This window comes from Parus major, chromosome 4 (genome assembly GCF_001522545.3).
Source record: "Parus major isolate Abel chromosome 4, Parus_major1.1, whole genome shotgun sequence".
NCBI classification, from domain to species: Eukaryota; Metazoa; Chordata; class Aves; order Passeriformes; family Paridae; genus Parus; species Parus major.
In genome coordinates this window covers 46,068,301-46,080,938 of record NC_031771.1, presented here as the reverse complement: position 1 = coordinate 46,080,938, position 12,638 = coordinate 46,068,301, and the positions used below count along the sequence as shown (strand labels likewise).

The 12,638-nt window shown below is 41.2% G+C and overlaps 1 protein-coding gene across 4 annotated transcripts in view; it reads right to left on the bottom strand.

The window, feature by feature from the left end:
* Positions 1-12,638, bottom strand: part of RBM47 (RNA binding motif protein 47) — a 74,393-nt gene that overhangs the window by 28,178 nt on the left and 33,577 nt on the right. The window contains exon 1 of one of the 4 annotated variants that reach the window (XM_015625386.1): positions 12,520-12,623. The exons of 2 other annotated variants lie outside the window; for them this stretch is intronic. The gene's annotated coding sequence lies outside the window, so the exon portion shown is untranslated. Of the gene's footprint in view, positions 1-623; positions 920-12,519; positions 12,624-12,638 lie in introns of those variants that run through there. One more of the 4 variants, XM_015625384.2, reaches the window with a different exon arrangement.

Here is a 12,638-nt window from a genome sequence, read left to right as displayed (position 1 = left end):
ATTTCTAGAAATGAAATGTATGTAAGTGGATTAAAATTGCCTTGATGATACCAACAAAGGAAAAGTAATTTCTTTATGCAGTTACGGAGCTATATCATTTCAGAGAGGAAAAAATGTAGTATTTTGTCTTTGTGTCTTTACTCTAGAAAAGACCATTTTATACACTTGAAAAGGTTACTTTTGGTGTGCTATTGATCACCATAGAAGATGAAACATAGCATTAAAAGATCACTTGTGGAGCACAGCATGAGAGTTGCTGTACATGCTGTGGCACAGGACACTGGCGACCTGGAAGAGCAGGAGCCTCCGCAATGACTGCCTGTTTCTAACAGGGGTTCTCAGTCATGCTCAGAGCATAGTCAGCTTCATAAAAGATCAACTTTCCTACCTAAAACATAAGACAGTCTCTTGCATTTAGTGGCCAAGAAGACAGATTTCTGAAACAAGATTTTCCATAACCACCTCCCCAATGCAAATTGTGTTTTAGGGCATGTACTACTTCCCAAGAGACTGAAACAGGTCTCTCACTATCCAGGCTCCCTTTGACACAAACTGAACCCCTTCTAAATACCACAGGAAATATAACCATGACCACAACATTGCCATAGGGTATGGTTACTAACCTATTGGTCGTTCCTCAGCTGGCTGGCAGAAGGAGGATCGTGCCCTGCTAAGCCGTCACACACCCGGTGCCTCAGTCAGTGCTGTGTCCCCAGCACCCGGCTGTCCACTGCTTCGAGACCTCAGCCAGGGACTTAGGAGGTCACAGAGAAGCAGCAGGACAGATCTTGTGCTTTCAGATGCTCTTTTCCTGAGACTGTCAACGAAACCTAAATCATTACAACCCCTAACGATGACTGTAGCTGATTAAAGGGCACTTTACAAAAGGTTCCTCCCTGGGTACACTGTGACCGTGCTTCGCCAAGAGCAGCCAGCTTCTCTCCTACTTCAGCTGGCCAAAGGTTAGCATGTCAAAGTGAACAAAGTCCAGCAGTAGTTCATGGTTAAAAGGCTAAAGTCACTCTGACTAATGGCAGGTGCTCTAGCAGTAAAGCTGCTGTGACACTGAAAGCACACACATAGAAACTACTGTAAAATTTAGAAGAGGAGAGAGTGCATTTTGGCACAGAAGACAAACAATGTTTGCTGCTATAACTGAGCAAACAGGCAATAATAGACTCATTGTCTTTGCCTGAGTTAATTTCCCTGTTTGCACATCCTAGCACTTGCATGCTCTTCCTTTTTGCTGAATATGTGGTGTTCCCATCCTGGTTTCCTACAAATGGTCTCACACCCTACCCCTGCAGGGACTAGAAACATGTGACAAGTGTGCCAGTCCTTCATCTCCACATTCCCACTTGTGGATCTCTGCACCAGGTGCAGCCAAACCTCTCTTGGGTGGAGAGAGGTCTCAGAGAGCTCATGCAGCCTTGGGAAAGCCAGGACTAACTCTGAGATTACAAGCTGAGAGAGAAGCAGCAGAGCTGAGCTTTTCCCCAGTGCTGTTTGGGGAAGCAGTAGCCAGCAGGGCTGTACATGCAGCTGGTGGCATCTGTGGCTCTCAGCAGCCACACAGCCTGCAGGACAGGCTGCAGAGAGGTACACAGGAGAAGGGCAAAGGCTGGCAGGATAGGAATTGCTGGGAACCTGGACTAAAGCTGGAATTTCTCTGCATTCCTATAGTGGTATTGTAGGAAAGCAGACTTAGTAAGTTGTATTAATCATAGATCAGCCTGCTATAATGATTTTAAATCCTCCAGTCCTTGTCTGTCAAATTCACACTGAGATAAGTAGGAAATAAGCATGCTCAAGAGCCTTTGAAGACTGTATGGGTGCCTAGATACTGGGCTTGGGAAATCTGACTTTAATTACTCATGTCTTAAAGCAACAACACATAAAAAAATAGTTCTGTCTTTCAAACACAAATTTTAATCACTACATTGCCCAGGTCACACTAACTTTATTAAAAAAAGTACACAGTTACATTCTAACCCTGAGTAAAGTTTTCTGAGACTATGCTGTACTTTATTTCATTAAGCATAACATTTTTAAATTAAACTAGACTTAAAGAAACATACTCCGGAAGAGCTGACCTTATAATGAACAAGGAAGAAACACCGAGGACAGGTAGAAATCTGAAGAGTAGAGGATATCTTCTGATAAGGATGTATAAGGGAACAATCCCACTGCTTGTCTGCCTGTTGGTTTGGAAACCTGTGACAGCTAATGCACTGCACACTACTGTGCCTTTATTTCAGCAAAGGGAAAACACAGTTTATTTATTATCCCATTATAGGGCTTTGTTTCTGATGTCCTTACACTCAAAAGCAGCAAAAGCACCAAAACAACATACTGTTTAATATCAAACAATACTCTTGTTTCTCATCTGAACAGGGAAGTCAGTGCTTCCTCAGCTGCACAGCCAGAATGAATATTATTATACACTTAGACTGGGATTATCAAGGAAAATAAGGAACAGCGTGAAAGCAGGGCAAATTTATGATAGCATCAAAACCTGTTAGGAGTTTCTCTAAGTGCCTGTCAAGCTGGGATAATAATGTTTTATAAAACTTGGTGTCAGTTCCTAGCTCAGAAAAAGGAACCAACAACTGGAGATGTGGCATGGGGGAAAGGAATGTGTTGCATTTCAGTGCAGAGTGGCACACAAGAGCCCCAACTTTTGTAGCTGGGATAAAGGTTACTTCTGGGGTCTTACAACTCAGATAGATTCTCTGCCCTGCTTTTCAGCGCTTCTTTCTCTTGGTTTGGCCCATAAATTACACTCTGGACATGAAATTGCAACTGAGTTCTTAGAAGAACATTTTTGGTTCTTATCATGTATGCTCTGCACAAAAACTGCTTTGCTTAAAAAGAATCTCAACAGGCCATAGCACAAGCACATCACCTGGATTTAGCTCTCATCTCTTGAGGAGGAGCTGCAGAAATTCCACTCAGAACAAGGATCACTTACTTCTAGGAGGAGATTCCTGGTGGAGGAAGGACTGGCCCACTGCCTGTGCTGCACCTCCATTTGACCTGTGAGACAGCAGGGGATGTGTCCCGTCCATTCCCAGCCAGTGAAACCCTCTGCTCTCTTTTGGGTCCTCTTTTTGAGAGAATCAGCCAATTCTTCCTGACCAAAGTCCAAATGTGGCTCCAGGGACAGACAAAATGGATCAGCTAGTGCCAGGAATGGTTGCTTGGGCTGATGCAGCAGAATCTTCTAAGAGTATTGTTGCACTCCCAGGTGACCCTGTGTGACCCTATGCTCCGGTCAAATGCACACCTTCAGTTTCATGACACCACTCTATATACTATAGTTCAGGAGCTGACAGCAAACAAAAAGCATATGAGAAATTATTATTATGCCTCAGAACTAGGAGGGTCATCACAGAAGGGGACACCTGTTGTATGGATGAGCCAGCCTGCTCCAGAGAGGTTAGCAGGCCACCCCCAGCTTCTGATGCAAACAAAAAATTTATATTAATTTAAATTAATAAACTTTCTGCTACCTACTTTTATTTTCCTTAAGCAACACAACATACTTAGTAAATATAAATGAAAACTGCTGGTTGCAGAAGTTACTCTAAACAAAAACAGTGTCTAGTAGGCAAAATAAATTTGGAAGTCCGAGGTGCAAGCGGCACATGCTTGGTGTCATATCTCCAAATGACTTTCTGCGATTCTACTGAAATTTGCCAGGAGAAACCTACCCTGGGGTCAGGTGAGGCAGAATTTATTTTTCTTCTGGTTTCTCAGAAGTGGAGTAGTTTTATGAAATGTCTAAATGGCCTATAAAAAAAGGTTATTTCATTTACAAATGTGCAGAAATCTGCACCTAGCATTGGACCACTTTGAGGATGCTGCAGACATCCCTATGTCTGCCCCCTTCTCACAGGCATTTGCAGTACAAGTGGTTCAAAAAAACCATACACAAATGGAAATGGCATCTTCCCCTGGGAAGACACAGGCAAGCAGAGGATAGAGGGGCACATCATAGCAGAGCCTGCTGCTGAGAGCCTTAAATCACCAAACAGGAATGAAATACTGTGCCATTATGCCCAGCTTGCACAGAAAGCATCCCACTGCTAGCAGGTGAATGGGAAAGTCGTATTTCACAACCAGATTTCAGCAAGGGGGTCATGCTTTGAAGGTGAGAGGCTGTGCAAAAGAAACAGGCTATTTTTAAAAGTCAAGCCCAATGCTTGGAGAAAATCTTTTAAAAGGTAGCTGCCAGCACAGCTGTGTTTATGACTCTATTCTACCAGCAAGTGGCTGGCTCATAGAACTCGAGTGCAAGTAATGATTTAACATCATGACCCAAGCAAGAAACTGGAACACTCCAGAAGCAATTTTGGCAAGGGTCCATTTAATGAGTCAGAGTGTCCTGTTATCTGATGGCATGTTTTTACATGGGGGGATCTATTTTAATCGCTGTATAATAATCTGAGAAGCTGCAAAGGGTTGAACGTCTCCCCCCTCAGTACTTGCCCAGTCAGCATCCATCATGGCTGTGCATTGTGTCCTCCTCAGCAAGGCAAAACTGCTCTCTCTCCACTGGATCTATCTGCTCATGGGCCAGGGAATGGAGTCACCATGCACATGCTCCCCAGGCAGCTGGGACTGTGACCTGGGCTGCAGCTCTCCTGTCCTTTCCTGTGAATTTTCCTTGTTTTTATGGATGGGGAAGGGGGTCCCATCTTTCTGGCATTTGTGTCTGTTCTTTTTCACATGAGCAGCCAGAGGAATAAATGAGAAATAGACCATGTTCAGGAATCAGAAATAAATCCTATTTGAAAGCTGAAGAGATGATCCAGGTGGGTATATTTATTTTGGTGATGGCTCTTATAAAAAACCACCTCCCAGTCTCTTCACTCAATCCCACATTAATTTTCAGAAGAACCCCCAGCAAAACCCAAATATTTGACCCTAATTATCTCTTACTGATAGAACTGACAGGAGACTTATAGACACTATGAATTAACTGAATTTTGAATTATTTATGACTAAAAACTGCCAGTCCCAGATATTGTTATAAGCAAACAGGAAAATCTATTGCATGTAAGAAAACCACCAATGTGATAGTCTCAAAAAGCTGCCCTCATAGCTAAAAACATTTGCAAAGTTGGTTAATTTAAAAAAATATAATTTCTTTTCTTTTTTGATCAGGTGAAGTTTAGATCTGGAATGGTCAAATGCCAGCTGCTGATCTATGTGCAATCACTTTTCTGTTAGGAATTGCCATCGTCTCTAAATACCAAAACTCCACCTGCAGATATAGTATTGAATATTAACTGCCTTCCAAAGTCAAGGAGATCTGAGGGATTAAAAAGGAGGAGTAGAGGAACTTGCTTGCACATCTATTTGTCAGGTCTTTGAGTGTGTCCCCCTCAGAAAAACTTGCAGATCTTGCTTGCTAACAGCCTGAAGGACACAAACCAGAGATGTTCCCAGTTTCTGCTGTCTTGACACAGAAACTGATCTACAAGACACACTAAGCCTTTTTTAAACTGCTTGTAATTCACTCACAGAAACATAACATTAAGTAATTTACAGAATAACAACTCTGGAAATCTGAATTTAAACAAAACAATAAAATCCCTAGAAGTGGATTGGACAAGCAGGGGAAAAAAAAAAAAAAAAGAAAAAAGAGAAGGCACAGATCCTATCTCTCATAGCCTGGCATGTTAGCACAACTGTATTCCAAAAGTTTACTTACTAAAAAACTTGTAAAAATCTGAGTTCTTGAGAATAACCTTCCCCCTCCCCACCCCACTTTTTTTTTTTTAAACATAACTTTATGGTATACTCTAGAATGAAACAATCAGGCCTCAAAGTTCAGCAGTATTATAAAATTAAGTGCCTGTTAATAACTTGCCAAGGAGAGCAATCATGGACTCTGGACACAAAGTCTAGTGAGGTCACTGGAGTGTCCTGCATACCCAGGGCTAATGGAGATCTGCACCGTGAAGCTCTGTTACGTGGTGCTAGCACAGAGTCCCTTCACTTCATTAGGTAGGGGTTTAAGAAGGTTGCTCATCACCATAAAGAACCAGAGGGAAGAATTAACCAGTTTACTATTTTTGCCATTATCCATCAGAAATTCTAGAATTTGACTAAGAATGATTATTTTGCATGCTTTTGAGATAATTCCTTCTTGACCTGTTTTTAACCTAGTTCTCTAGTTTTCCACAAAACAAAACTCTGATTAGACCCCCGATGCAGCAAAATATCTAAGCAAGTTTAAAACTCATCACACCTTAAAATTAACACAATTACACTGTGTCTAAAACTACACATGTGCCATTGCGGGTGGACCCTCCCTGCTCTCCCAAAATGCACTCAGAAGTCCCAGTAAACTTCCTACCCCCGTGGTTAATGAACAGAATAGTTTTCACTGTCTTTTCACACTACCCTGAAGACACTCCCAAGTAATTCAACAATTCCTTTATTGAAACTTCCTTGTTTAAATGCAAATGAAGAGCAGAGCTGAGCCCACAGTGTTGAATGAACATAAATTGAAAGTCCTTAATCAGATTTAATTTCCATGCCTTCCCTCTTTTCTTCTGTTGGGAAGATGTGTCATCATGAAGTTTAAAATAAATCTATGTATCCCATTTCTATTTTCAGAGGGCTGCTCACCTTTCCATTTGCCATTTTTAAGAACAACTAAAAAGAAACACATTCTTCATTGAAACATATGCTTTACACCTGTGCAGAAAGCAGTCACTTTAAAAAATGTACAGTTGCAAACATGTACATTATTCTGGTTAGTGAAAGTCATAGCATTTGTATCCAACATTAACGCTAATTTCCCATTTACATCAAAATATTCTGCAGCACAAAATAGAGTACTACTAGAGTGAAAAACTTAGCATACAAACAGTACCATATTCAACAGCTGTACATGACTCTAGCTTTGTCAGCTACCTGTAATTATGGTGGTAGTACAGAATCACAGAATCACAGTGATTGTTTTCACTCTGGCTGATCAGAAAGAAATTTTCTTTAGCCTCATTGGAACAACCACACAACACGAAATGGATCAGGAGAGTCTTTCTTGGCTTTAGTTCAGGGTGAAACCCCATCAGGTTTGAGGAAGAAGACAGTAGCCTGTTGAGCCTGTCAAAATACAATTCCACTGGATGTACCGACCATTCCCCTTATCTCCAGATTGTGAAAAGGAGGAGCCTGTTGCCTGCTGTCTAGAAGAGAGGCTTGTTTAGGCCCTTTATATTGCCCCTCAGCATTCTAGTCCTGGATTTCCAGCCAAATGACACCTTTCTGCTGTGGGGTGTGATACACCACTGAAACAGGCAGCTCTTCTGCACTCCAGGCAGCCCATCTTACAGTTCCCTTCTCCTACCACTCTCTCTGTTTGTTTCTGTGACATTGCTCCCTTCCATGGAATTTTTCTCAATGTTGTCCTGATACACCAGATGTCCAGAGCCCCTTTCCTGCCTTTCAGCCTTCTCACAACCAAGGGCAGCAGGGTTCCCCCATGCCCACCACCATATCAAGTTCTTTCCACAGAGATTGCTGGGATCAGTGGTGCTCATTTGATAGATGTACTTGGTCATCTCCCACTCTCCCCTATGATACTGGTTTTGCAGGCACTGTGATATAATAACAAGAGCATTACTCAATTTCAAACAGCGTCCCCTCTGTCGAGAGATTCCCATATGACTGCTGCCACAGAGCTAAGCTTTGTGCTTCTATGCTGATTGACAAGAAGGTTTAATAAAAATGTTGTGGAGATAAAAATATAGGAATATATGGAATGGGATCCATAGCCACATACTACAGATTTTTTGGTAATATAGCTTGTTTTTCCCTGGAAATCCATTCAGAGCTATCCTTGATATTATGTCCATACAATGACCCAGGCAGGGTAAACCCTTTCAGATTTACTCCTAAGCACAGTCCCTTCATTGTGTAGGATGCAATTGCAATGTAGGCCCCCAGGATAAAGTTAACAGGTACAAACCTGCTACCAGATAGAGGAAGGTTTGCAGAATCAAGAATTTATCTATTATTCCCATTGATTAACACCAATGGACCAAGTAATCCTGTTAAATTCATCCTGAAGATGCCTATCCACCAAGTTTCTATTGTCAAATCCTTGGTTTCAGGTCTGTAAAATTGTCTGCCCACAAAGAGCTAACTACAGGTGTGGTTCGATCATCTCTGGGAGCCATTCAAGGAAGAGCTTCATGATTGAATGGCCATGACTTGGAGAAGCATTAGCAGGGTGGCAAAAGCTGTTTCTGTGCATTACAGAATGTTTACATAGCAATGCGCCTTTTCAAGCATCCCAAATTTTTCAGGTGAAAGTATTCTATTCAGCAAAGCTTAACATGATCCCAGCTAACAGTTTGTTCAAGGGCTGTTGTGGGGTTGCTTCCACTTGAGGTAGCAGAGACTTCCCAGAGGAAAGAAGATAGGAGCAAGATGTGCAATTTTTTTTTTGGAGACCATTGTTGCTATAGTACCGCAGCGTTTTATCTGGTAATATCTTTTCAGGAGGTAGGAAGGACTTGAATAATGACTGCTTCTGCAGTTCTTCAAAAGGGATGAGAAGTTGGTAGAGGCTGACTCTTCATTCAGAAAACCAAAAAGATCTGGTTTGAACAATGCATTTTCATTTTTAATCTAAATACTCATTAGATGCAAGAGATACAATCTGCTGACCTCTCAAGCTTGTTTCTTTCTAAATACAAAGGTTCAATGGCACTATGGCACTTTTGCTTAGTGTCTTTTTGCTTTTAATTCTTGTGGCCTGGGAGTTGCAGGGAAGAGGAGCAGTAAATCTGTAAGTCAGAATACTGTGGTATGAGAAAGTAAGTGTTTGTTTAGTCCAGCCATTAAAAACCATCTATGCACAATTTTTTGTTATTACTTCTGCTTCTGCCTTCTAACGTACAAGCAAATGGTGTTTGATATTGACAGTTGTTTAATGCTGCAATTAAAGGGAAACATTGTGACCCAGCATCGGGGAGGGGAAGGCAGAACTGCCATTCATCTGGATAGATATGCTTAATCATCAACTATATACTGCACTCTGATCTGTGCAACATCTGACTTCGGAGAAAATAAAAGTTCTGAAAGTTATTACAGGAAGCACAAAATACATGAAGAAATATTATCACTGAAAGTACACATTGCAAAGATGGAAAAACTAAATCAAGATCTAAGCACTCATTTCTCTTTGGCACCACTGGGAACCACATATACATTCATACAGCACAAAATAATTTTTGCAATTAAAATAATTAAAGTTACTTAATTTTATGGAAATTATATTACACATTCAGCTGCAATTTATAGGTTAACTTTGTGTTATTTTAGCAAAATTGAAAAGCTGGGGTTTCAATGCATCGCTAGTACTTCTGCTCAGGTAGAAATGTGTAAGTTTGCGTCTAATCACAATGTCTTTTAATGTTTAGATTTTGCTTGATAACTTCATTCACTACAACAGAAAGAGGAAAGTCATCTTATTGTCTCAGAAGTATGCTTCTTCAATTGGCTCAGAAAAAGTAAATAGCTTCCTTCAGAAAACTCTTACTCCTATAAAAGAAAGTGTCCCCCACTAAGATTTACACTTCTGCCTTCAGGAAATAAACTACTGAAGTGCCAGTGCTTTAAATTGTTCCCAAAGTGACACAAAGAGTTTTTCTGTTTGCGTGGGTGATGTACAAGTAGACTTCTATAGAAAAGATTGTCCAATACCTAGAAAGAAAAGCCAGTAGCAGCTTTTCTTCATAGAAGGAATGAGTCTTCTGCCAGAAACTGCAGAGCTCTCCTGCCTCAAGCCCAAAGCCCAATGGCCACAATCAGTGGCCATGTGGCTGTCAGGGGGAAAAACAGTAACTCTGAAGTTCTCATTTGGGGTAGGTTCTTAAATAAAGAGGTCCAGCATAGCAAGACACGAGTTACCCATCTGAACTGGGTGAGTTGTTGTCAACATCTTTGTAATGGGGAATCTCACCAGTGGTGTGAGAGCTGCTACACAAACAAATACAGTAAGCAGATGTAAGCCACTGGAACGAGTGCTCGGGTGCAGGAGGTCACTGAAAACTGGGCCCAGATGCTCCTCTTGGCACCCTCACAGTGACAGCCCTGTCACTCACCCACAGAGAGCAGGGACTGAGGCTATTCCAACCTCCAAAAGGGCACTGCTCACCCTGTGGGGCCCTGGCAAGCATGGGCAAGCTGGGAAATTCTGACACTTTCCGGGGAGGAGACAGCAGGAGTTTTGCAATGCCCATTCTGCAATCCTGGTTGCATGAGGGTTTCTGTTTGTCAGGGTTTCTTTTTTTGCCATTCGAATATCTGGCCCTTACATTGAGAGCATCACTCCCAAAGTATCTGAAGAGATCATTCCCATTTAAAATATCCCTTTAATATGGTAATTTCTGGTTCAAATATAAATTGAAAATTTAAAAGAGCATTACTATGTGAACTTCGTGGGATCCAGGACATTTTATTTCATAGAGGTTTAGCATTAGTGCCTGTGTCACAGGAACTGCCTTTCAGGGTGAAGAGAGACTTGTTTTTGACTTGCAACTCTATAACTAGCCCAGTCTAAATGCCAGTCTCAGTCTTTTTTGCCTTGTATATTCAAAAAAAGATTTTGCAGACCAGATTGTTCTCGTGATCCCTGCGCAGCCCTGCTCCTTGCAGTCTATGTACACAGGTTTAACCAACTGAAACTTGGTAAACAGCTGCACTGAAAACCAAGCACAGGGGATGAAACCGGTTTGCTTCATTTCAGCATGCAATGATACTGTTACTGAATGCTACTATTTACTGAAACAATTTAAAATGTTCATAATTTACAGATTGTTATGGCTCCCTTATCCTGAAAGCTGTCTCAAACAGGACTTAAAGACTGAACAGATTTTGTCAACAGCCTTATCCCTTCCATTTAAGCCAAGTAAACTCCCTCATAGTCATCAGCTAGAACCCTATCTTTGTGTGAAACCAGACAGGATAATTTTATCATCACTGTCTTTTGTTTTAGATATTTATTTTTTAAAATTAAATCTCTCTGAACTCTCAGATAAGATTTTACCACTTTTTTTTTCTTTTTTTTTTTCTTTTTTTTTTTTTTTTACTGTGCAAGAAATTTTTACATCAGTCCAATTTACTGTCAGATACTGGAATATACAATTCACTGTCAAATACTGCTCCTGGGAGGAGAGGACAAGAATCCCACGACACTGTGACACAGATGAAAATCACAGGTCTTAATCATAGTCATGCTTTATGTCTACAAATTCACCAACAGACTGAAATTATGATGCAGCCTTTACCAAAAATTTTATTGAATCATATTTCAATCCTTTAAAGCAGCCATTTGTGGGAATCCAGTTGCTTTGTTCTCCAGCAACCTTTCCTTACACTTTGCTCTAGAAGTTTTAGTACTGCTAGGAGCTGGAGCCACACTTAGACTACCTTTAATAAAGTAAATGTGTTACTACACTTCACTACAACTTAACGCCACGGAGCATTTACTGAGTATTAACATCATAGTGTGCAAGCACAGTTAGCAAACACATCAAGAAAATCTCTTGCACATCACAGAGGATTTAAACATGAAGGAACCACAGTTAGGGCCAGACACTGATAAACTTGAAGCAACAGATTCTTTTTTTAAAAAAAAAAAAATCTCTTGCATTTAGTTTAGCACACAAAACATTCTGACAATAAATCATGAATACAGACAACGTGTCATTCACTTCACACTGAGCCCTCTTCAGGATTATTTGACAGTTGCCTGGGGTGCACAAAGTACTTTTTGAGGAGTCACGATAGGTACTTTTATAAAGACACATCCAGACCAGTAAAACACACATGGAGGATTGTTCCTGCGTGAATGAGTCAGTTTCCACTGGCTGGCAGAAACTTTCAGTCACTGAACACAATTGAAACAATAATTTGAATCTATTCATCTTCACCTCTCTGAGTGGCATATGCATACTAGGAACTTCAGTCCTGGTATTTTTTCTGTGTCTACTGTCCATGTTCCATGTTCCAAGGAACATGGAAATAATCTTGAAAAAATTAGTCACTTTGCCTATTTTTGCTAAGCTTGGTCAAAAATAAGCAAGTATTTTTCAGCATGAGTCACTACCCACATCCCCGTCGCAATAATTGGATTACACATTTTCATTAAAATCTCCGACTCTTGTTCCTGCTCTTCATCTAGAAGATGAGCAGAAGCCAGGTTTGAGTTTTATTAGAAGACAAAGAAGTTTTCAAATGCAATTATGCACTAATTTTGTTTATTTGAAGACACAACAAAATCCAAACAACTAGCTAATCAAGCGTGAGTTAATCAACCCGTGCTCTAGATGACACCATTCAGCCAACTACAGTCGATAAAAGCAAACTGCAAAATATCAGGGCTAACTCCTGTTCCTGCTCCCAGAGAGACAAGCTTTGGCAAACCCTATAACCCAGCACCATAACCCTTCTGCCTCCCAAGGCTGGGAAAATGAAAGTGGAGAACGGTACCTGGGAGAAGCTGGTGTGCTCCCGTGGGTGCTGGCTAGCGTGGGGCTCTCGCTGCCTGCCTGCCCGGGCAGCCCTGTGCTTCCACCACCTCGTCTGCCTGCTCTGGTCAATGTTTTACC